An 8,476-nucleotide genomic window follows, 5' to 3' on the forward strand; every position below is an offset into this window, starting at 1 on the left:
TTGACTCTTATGAGTAAACCTTGAGGTGTCTGGGATACTTTAATGTGCCTTTCTAGTCATATCTAGATCGTAACTGTCAGTGCAGCTGGGCTCGACCTACCAAAGCCTGAATGTGCAGATATTTTGTAGCGTGTCATACAACAGCTCAAGTTTCTTGTAGTGCAGCTATCCCATCTGCTGGGTAAACTCTGTGGCTTCAAGAAACAAAATCAGTCAGGTGATGGTTTGAAGATATTTTTTCTTATTATCAAGATATCCCACATAATAGAGCTGTGTGAGGAAATATAAAATACCTTAAACTTTTACCTTAAATTCTTTAATGAGACTTCACTTGCAACTAACATGGACAGTATACTGTGTGGGAATTATGTACATGTCATACAAATGATTAAAGAGAGTAGCTGTTAATGGCGTTTGTAATGTGGACTGTATGGAACCGCCTTTCGCTGAGGAACAGGCTACTCTAATAACATTGGACCAGCAATTCTTACGGATTGCGTTACAATTATACCAATATTCACGGCAACAGTGACACGTGATGGTTGTTTCCCGAGAGGACGAACCTCCACCCAAAAAAGTATAAACATGTGTCCTAGCACTTCAAAGCGACTGCAGAAAGGACTTCTACTAGGAGGTGTTTGATATCATAAACCAGAATGTGCTCAAGACACAGTGGCACTCACTCTGTATATTCGCAACGAAGATATACACATGAAACGCCACTGCGTTGTTCTTACGCATGCGTAGCAACACACACTTCCCTGTCAACCATTTGACAGCCGCCCATTGGTCCTCTCAACTAACCCGCCTCCATTAGATGTAAATGTTTCGCGGGAACATTGAAGACGTGAAATAACCTAATCTGTTCTCGTGAGAAGGTTCTGGGTATCACTCCAACTGAGCCCGTATTGAAGTAAAGTTTTCGTATCCTGGTTGAACAAATTTAACTATGTTCGAAAAAACGCTCTTTTTGGCTTTAATTTTCGCGTTGCTTCACACCGGTAAGTGCATTTAAAAGTACGCCACTTTGGAAGCTACACGGACACGGTTATTTTTCTGTTTTGAGCCTAATGTAGCAACACTACTTTGGGTTTCACGAACCCTTTAAAAGAGTATTACTGCGTTTTAATTGATCTGTGTGCTATTTAAACTCTCCCACCTCACTCGACTCGTTGAAAGCTAAGGCTAACAGAGCAACAGGTGCCTGTGCGCTGTTTAGCTAACTGCTTTTACAGTTTTGAACTTAGTTTTTCTTTTGAACTGAGACCTGATGTGTATATACAGTGTAGTAAACCCAGCATAACGCCACAAATGTCAATTTTAAGGCGCTAAACAATTGTTTAGCAAACGCTAAACGATTGTTGTTATTGTGTTGTGGCTACCTAGGTTGCTTGTATTAGCAGTTTAGGATTTAGAAACTCTTCTTTCTAAATTTGGTGAAATCTTTATGTCTAGCTTCTCTCTTTTAACTTGGAAGATTTTATACTAATTGTATATTTGATGTGGTACACAGTGCAATAAATACCCAAGTAAGCAAGTTCTTGATTGTTTTGCATTCCTCACATTTCACGAGTGAACTGCCGCAGGTTTGTCATTCGTATGGTTTACTCACAAGTGTGTGAAATAAACGTGATATAAAGAGTCTGGCACAAAACAAACAAAAGTCTCTGAAATGATCCTCGTTTAGAAAAGGAAAAGATTATGAGGAACGTGCTGTGTACAATGATAGAAAACTGTTAGGAAGTTTGTAAACTCTGTCAACAAAAAAGCTATTTGAGGTCTTGGGCTGTGATTCAAAATATTGCTTTTGACAACTTGTATAATCAAATAACACACAGGTGTCAAACTCGGGTCCACGGGCCAAATTTAGCCCGCAGCCTAATAGACCCTGTGCACGAGAAAATGCTAACTTCCTGGTTTGAGACGGGATGTGGGGTTGTACATTTTCGGTAGCTTTACTTTGCGGTCAATCGCTACTGCGAAGATATCCTCCAAAATCATGTCCAAAACTCGAAAATGGAAAGATCGCATTAAGTTGCAAAGAGCAGAAGGTGGGAACACTCACCACTGTTGTGTCATAAAAAATCTAATGATCAATTTTGATGTTTAAAGAGTTTAGATCGATCAGTTGTTTACATCACTCAACACAAGCAGAACTGCATCACTGCAGCAGAAGACACATCGTCCACATTCAGAAGCACATCTCTGTATAGTGACTGGTCTCATGATTCAAACAGGCAAATGTTCAGCATTCAAACTACAGGTGAAGAATAGTCAAACCAGATGTTTCCCCCGTTATGTCGTTATCAGCTAGTCAAGTACACACCTACACAGCATGTCAACAAACCATGAAAAAAGCCACACAAAAAATGAATGATTGCTGGTAAGGGTTTCTATACATTAGTATTTACGAAAGGTATGTTGTGACTTACCTTCAAAATTACAGTGGTCCCTCGCTATAACACGGTTCACCTTTCACCTCGCTGTTTCGCAGATTTTTTAGTGCAAGTTTGCATGCTTATTTTTACTTCACATTGTGTCCTGCGTCCTGATCGCTGCAGACGATCTCCTCCGTGACGTCTCTCCTGTACAGTACAGAATCGCTGCATCGATCGCTAGCAGTGTGACTCTGAAGTGCAGTACTGTATGTCCACGATGTCCACGAAACGTTTTGCATCGTCAAAAAATAAAATTGGCTACTTGATTTCACCTATCGCTGTTTATTTTTAGAACATAACCAATAACTAATACACGAGGGACAGCTGAGAAATGTAACATTTGAATCCCTTTTCTCTTTTGCTCTGAGGCGCGGGGGAGAAAATATCGACAAGTCGATGAACATCATTTACAGATATATTGGGTAAATGCCCAAGACATCTATAGAAACGTAAATCGCCGCTTGATTCATTCATTTGCTTAACTTGTTTTGGACCGTAAACCAAGCGCGAATAGGACACTGGAAACAAAGCTCCCCACAGGAGTTTCTGCACCGGAAGTAGCATATGCTAACGTGCACATAGTCTATTACATTTGGCCCGCGAAGCCATACCAAATTCCTATCAGAGCTGGCCTACTGGTATTATACAGCTAATATATATATCGTTTAGTATTAAGCTTTGCTTGTTCCATATTCAGTTTTTCAGCAAAACTTGTTTGAGTCCATAAGAAAAGATTCATTCTTATATCTGGAGGAAGATTTTTTATTTATTTATTTTTTTAATAATTATTAATGTTAGCCCGCGACGTTGTTCCAGTTTTGAATTTTGGCCCACTGTGTATTTGAGTTTGACACCCCTGCAATAATGCAATAATCAAATGTGACAGCTTTCACCATTAGTTCAATGTGCAGCCCTGACTTCGGTTAGCTTACTGAAAATGCCAGAATCTCTTTTTTCCCCCTTTTTTTTAAAAGGGAAAAGTTAAATTTTTACAGTCCCTATTCTTATAGTTTGCATGACTTCCTGAACGAATCCAATAGTGTGTTTAAATGAAATGCTTGGTATGTACAACTTGCACTGTCTGGGTAAACAGATTAACAGATAGCTGTATATTTCTTGTTTAGCTTGGTGACCCCCACTTTAACCATATGTACCTGCATGAACTTGAAAGTGGAGACAATGTATGTGCAGTCTTTGTTCATGTTAAAACTGTTTGTTTCTCCAGGAAAATTTCAGACTTCGAGCTCTACTCAGGAAATCGAGTCGTGTCAAACGGTGATGATCTCACTTTTCAGTGTGAAATCCCCCCGAGAACCAACTTGAAGGGCCGCTCTCTGGTTCTGAAACGAGTCGATGGAAATACAAGTTACACCACACGTGTCATCTACACCTGTCGAAATGGAAAGGAAGATCTTGATTCACAGCCGGAACAATACAGAAACCGGGTGAACTTGATCAATGAAGACCTGAGAGGATTCATGACTGTACAGATCCGATCAGTCCAGCAGTCTGATAGCGGAAAGTACAAATGGTTTATCCCAAATTCAAAAGTCACCTGTTTTTTTGATGTTGTTGGTAAGTTGGTTCATGAGCTTGTTCATTATTTGATATTACTGGTATTACTTAATAAATGTTGGAATTGTATATGGTTAGGTAAGTAAGAAACAGAATTAAAACAACTTGATGGTTTTTACCTCATTTGAAACAGTGACAGAGAAGCAAAACGTTACTAAGGAGAATGACACCAGCACAACAGCAACAGAGGAAATGCCAGATACAGGTAAGACTGGCACAATGAGGTCATCGGTTTGTTTTTAAGTATACGTATACCTTACAAACACTTTGCTTTTCCCTTTAGATCCTGCACCAGAGAACCGTCGTCATTATTATGCCCTCATTCCCGTCTTTGCTCTTTTCATAGCTACTGTTTTCCTGATGCTCTTCAAGAACAGTGAGTTAAACAGCATTACATTTTTAATTTAGCCATCACCAACTTTTGCATTCAGGCTTTTGAATTGGTACGCTCAGTCAAGTTGATTCATAGATCTGGTTTCTCAGCTGAAGTCCATTGGTCAAACGAGGACCACGGGAGGATTCATTATTTGTTTTTCAGCACAGGCTGTACAGGCTGAGCTCCGTTATGGTGCAAAGCTATTTTAAACAACCAGCACTCGTTTGTTTCCCCTAATAAATGCACCCCTAACAAACAGCTACTGAACGACAAGTCACAAAAAGTGATGTAAAGGTGTGGAATGATATTTATGTCATAACAAATGCACAAGCGCATTTAAATTCCATGCATGTAAATTCAACAAACCGTGCAGACAGTCTGCATTGCACACACTGCTATAGTTTCACACTCAGCCAGTAGCTCCCTGCACTCAGAGGCAAATCCTGCTCAAACGAATAAATGTACTTTTACCGTCTGGAGGCGGAGACCAATGTAGCACACAGTGCTAATGTGATTGGTCACTTTGATGCACACTTCAGGTTACTGTGTTAAACTGAGGTACGCTGTGGCAGCGACAGAAACGCTGTTTTAAACCGTACTTTTTAACATTTTGAAAACATAGCAGTGGCAAAACTGTCACTGTATTACTTTAATGCTGAAGAAAGCAGAGGATTCAAAAGTAAGTTCTCTTGTACAGTATTACATAGCTTAAAACTTATAACGAGGACCAGGAAAGAAAGTGTGCATCAGAATGTGGCAACTATAAGTTTGGCCAAAATAAAGATGTTTAAACCAATCAACATAAAGTTGCTCAGTCTGCAGGAAACACATGTAACTGCACGTTTCAAAGCGTGCCCTTGAAGTCTTTAATAAGTCTTTAAGATGAGTTTCAGCATTAAAGTGAAGCCCGTCATAAATCAGTACAACAGAAGTAACTGCTGTAGCTAAACTAGCAAACTGCGCTTTCAAAACATCAACACATCCTCACAACTGATATGTAGCACAGATCAACTCTTTGCTTTATTCATAAAATATAACTATAAAAATGCAAATACTTCTCTAATCATATGTCGCAGAATTAGATTCATATAAAATATACATCAACTAATTAATTGTGGTGTGATTTTTAGCTTCAGTGAATTAGTCCCATCAGTGGTGTACACTTTAATGACTGAACACTTATATGGAGTTTGAAGTATATTTTAATGCAGAATATTTGTACTTTTACTTCAGTAAAAATGTACTTTTACAGAATGCACATGTACTGTAGTATTACTTTTTCATATAAGTATAGGATTTAGGATGGGTACTTCTTCCACAGCTGTAAACAGCAGATAACACCTAGCATGCAGCAGCTACAAGCATAGTGTGTTATAGTTATATGACCTTTTAGATTTATACAGCATGATGGCAACAACCTGAACTGTTCATCAGACACTAGTTCAGACCAATGAGCTACTTACCAAAGACAGTGTGTCACATCCTGCTCTGTCTGTGGTCACGGAGTGTGGAGCTCTGGAGCCAGATGTGTACAGCTGTTTCACTGAGTGAAGTACACTCACCGGCAACAACATAAACACATTTTATAAAATTACGTTTACTCGACTTTTTCCTGTTGTTGTTTTTTTTTAATAGCAATGATGTGTGCTTCTCATTGTGATTTTTAAAAGCTGTGTAATACTGTACAACAGATTAATGGGGCAGCAGTGCAGAGGCTTCAGAACTAACCTTAGAATTAAATTAACATTAAATAGTCCAGTGACAGTTGTCAGTGTTTCCACTGATGTACAACAAACAGTAACTGCTGATGATTAATTCAGCAACCTTTATTTTTCAACTTCTAAACAAATACAGTTTATAACAGCTTTTCTGTCCCTGTCAGTGTAACTCAGTTTAACACAGTAACCTCAAGTGTCGATCAAAGTGACCAATCACATTAGGACCCCGTCTACCTTTGTCTGCCTCCAGACAGCAAAAGTAAGTTTAAAAGCATAAGCAGGATTTCTCTCCGAGCGCAGGAAGCTCTCTGCGCTGTGAAACTGTAGCAGCACATTCAAACCAGACGCTCTTGCGTGTGCGTTGGCTTCTTTGTGAGTTCTGCGCATGATGAGATAAATATCGTTCATATTAAGGTTGTACCCCCTCACTGATACCATTTCTAATTTCCATCTCTTATAAAATTATAGTATGCTAAATTGTGCTCATTTTCTGAGTGCTCATAGTTTACTTTCATTTTGTTTAAAAAAATCAAATTAATTAATTTGATTTTTTTAATCTCTTTGAAGTTCCAAATTTCACACTGTACCTTTAATCAAACACTATTGCTATCCATAATAAGCATATACTGTTAAACAGACGATATGGATATAAAACAGATGGGAGCTAGTGTTTTCTAAATTGCACATTCAGCTCAACACATAAATGGCACTCTGGCCATCAGCCGGGCTTTCTGAAAATCCACCCATGTGAAGTGTTGTTGGTCTCCAGGTGGGTGCGTCTGGTTAACTTTCCAGATGGTTCGGCTATGATGGTTATGTTGCAGCTTCAGTTTAAAGTGACTCTACAAAGTCTTGAATCACTCATATTTATTTGTACGTTAGTTCCAATGAGACAGACTTTCTTGCCTTCTTACTTATGTGTTTAGTTAATTTTATTATCGTTTTTTTTAATTTATTTTTTGTGGTCTTGAGCACCAGTTCTTTACTTTTTTGTCTGATCATTGGCTGCTTTTTCACTCATTTTTCAGGCCTGTCCCTATACCTGACCATCTTCAGATAAACTGTTTGTTTTTTGGTTAAATATAATATACCACGTTCTGACTGAGAGATTTCTGAAAAATTCAAACGTGCACCTCTGCTGTCACTTCCCACATAAATAAAGATAAAAAGCTAAACAGCAGGGTGACGTTTGTAGGGTTACTGAAGTTGAGCTAGCTGGTATGTAATGATGTGCTTGGTGGTGCCAGCTACACAGCTATGGTTAGTATAATATAAACACATTAGCACAGTAAAGCTGAAGGATGAACACTAACTTTTCCAATCGATTAGATTAGATAAAACTTTATTAATCCCTCGGGTGGGTTCCTCCAGGAAATTCGGTTTCCAATAGCACAGCACCGACAGAAGTTACAGAATGTGAGCAGAAATATACCATATATATAAATATAGAGTATACACAAGGGATAAATAGAATAAATAGGAATAAGAATGCAAGGAAATTGCACATTTCAAGTATTGTGAGTCTATTGCTCCGTTGGATATTAAGTATTGCACAGTGAAGAGGCACTACAGCTTAGTTGTTCCCTTCTCCTTTGTCCTCCTGTTTCCCCTCCCTCTCCCCTCCAGAGAGGAGTTAAACAGTTTGATGGCGTGTGGAACAAGGAGCTTTTTAAGTCTGTTGGTCTTTGGGAGAAGCAACCTGTCACTGAACAGGCTCCTCTGGTTGTTTATGGCTGTGTGCAGAGGATGCCCATCATTGTCCATAATGTCCAGCAGTTTCTTTAGTGTCCTTTTCTCTGCCACTGTCACCAGAGTGTCCAGCTTCATGCCGACCACAGAGCTAGCCTTCCTGATCAGTTCTTCCAGCCTGGATGAGTCCTTCTTTGCTGTGCTGCTCCCCCAGCACACCACAGCATAGAAAAGTACTCCTGCAACCACCGAACATTAGCATTCACATTGTAGGAACCTGTAAACTAGGGGTAGGGAACTCCAGGCCTCAAGGGCCGGTGCCCTGCAGGTTTAAGATATCACCCTGGGTCAACACCTGAATCAAATGATTAGTTGATTCCCAGGCCTCCAGAGAACTTGAAGACATGTTGAGGAGGCAATTTAGCCATTTGGCGTGTGGATCAAGGATGCATCTAAAACCTGCAGGACACCGGTTCTCGAGGCCTGGAGTTTCTCCCAGTGACCTTGACTTGACCTTGAAGTCAGAAGTCAAGTTTTCTGCACGTACAGTTTGGATGTTTTAGAATCACATGTTTTAGAATCACATGTTAATGCTTGTAGAACAATGAAATTATTTGCTGCCGACTGAAATGGTGAAGCTATTTTTTACCTGGATAAGACGAAACCTTGCTTTTTAATTC

Source organism: Simochromis diagramma, unplaced genomic scaffold (assembly GCF_900408965.1).
Source record: "Simochromis diagramma unplaced genomic scaffold, fSimDia1.1 OVJJ01000565.1, whole genome shotgun sequence".
In the NCBI taxonomy this organism is placed as follows: domain Eukaryota; kingdom Metazoa; phylum Chordata; class Actinopteri; order Cichliformes; family Cichlidae; genus Simochromis; species Simochromis diagramma.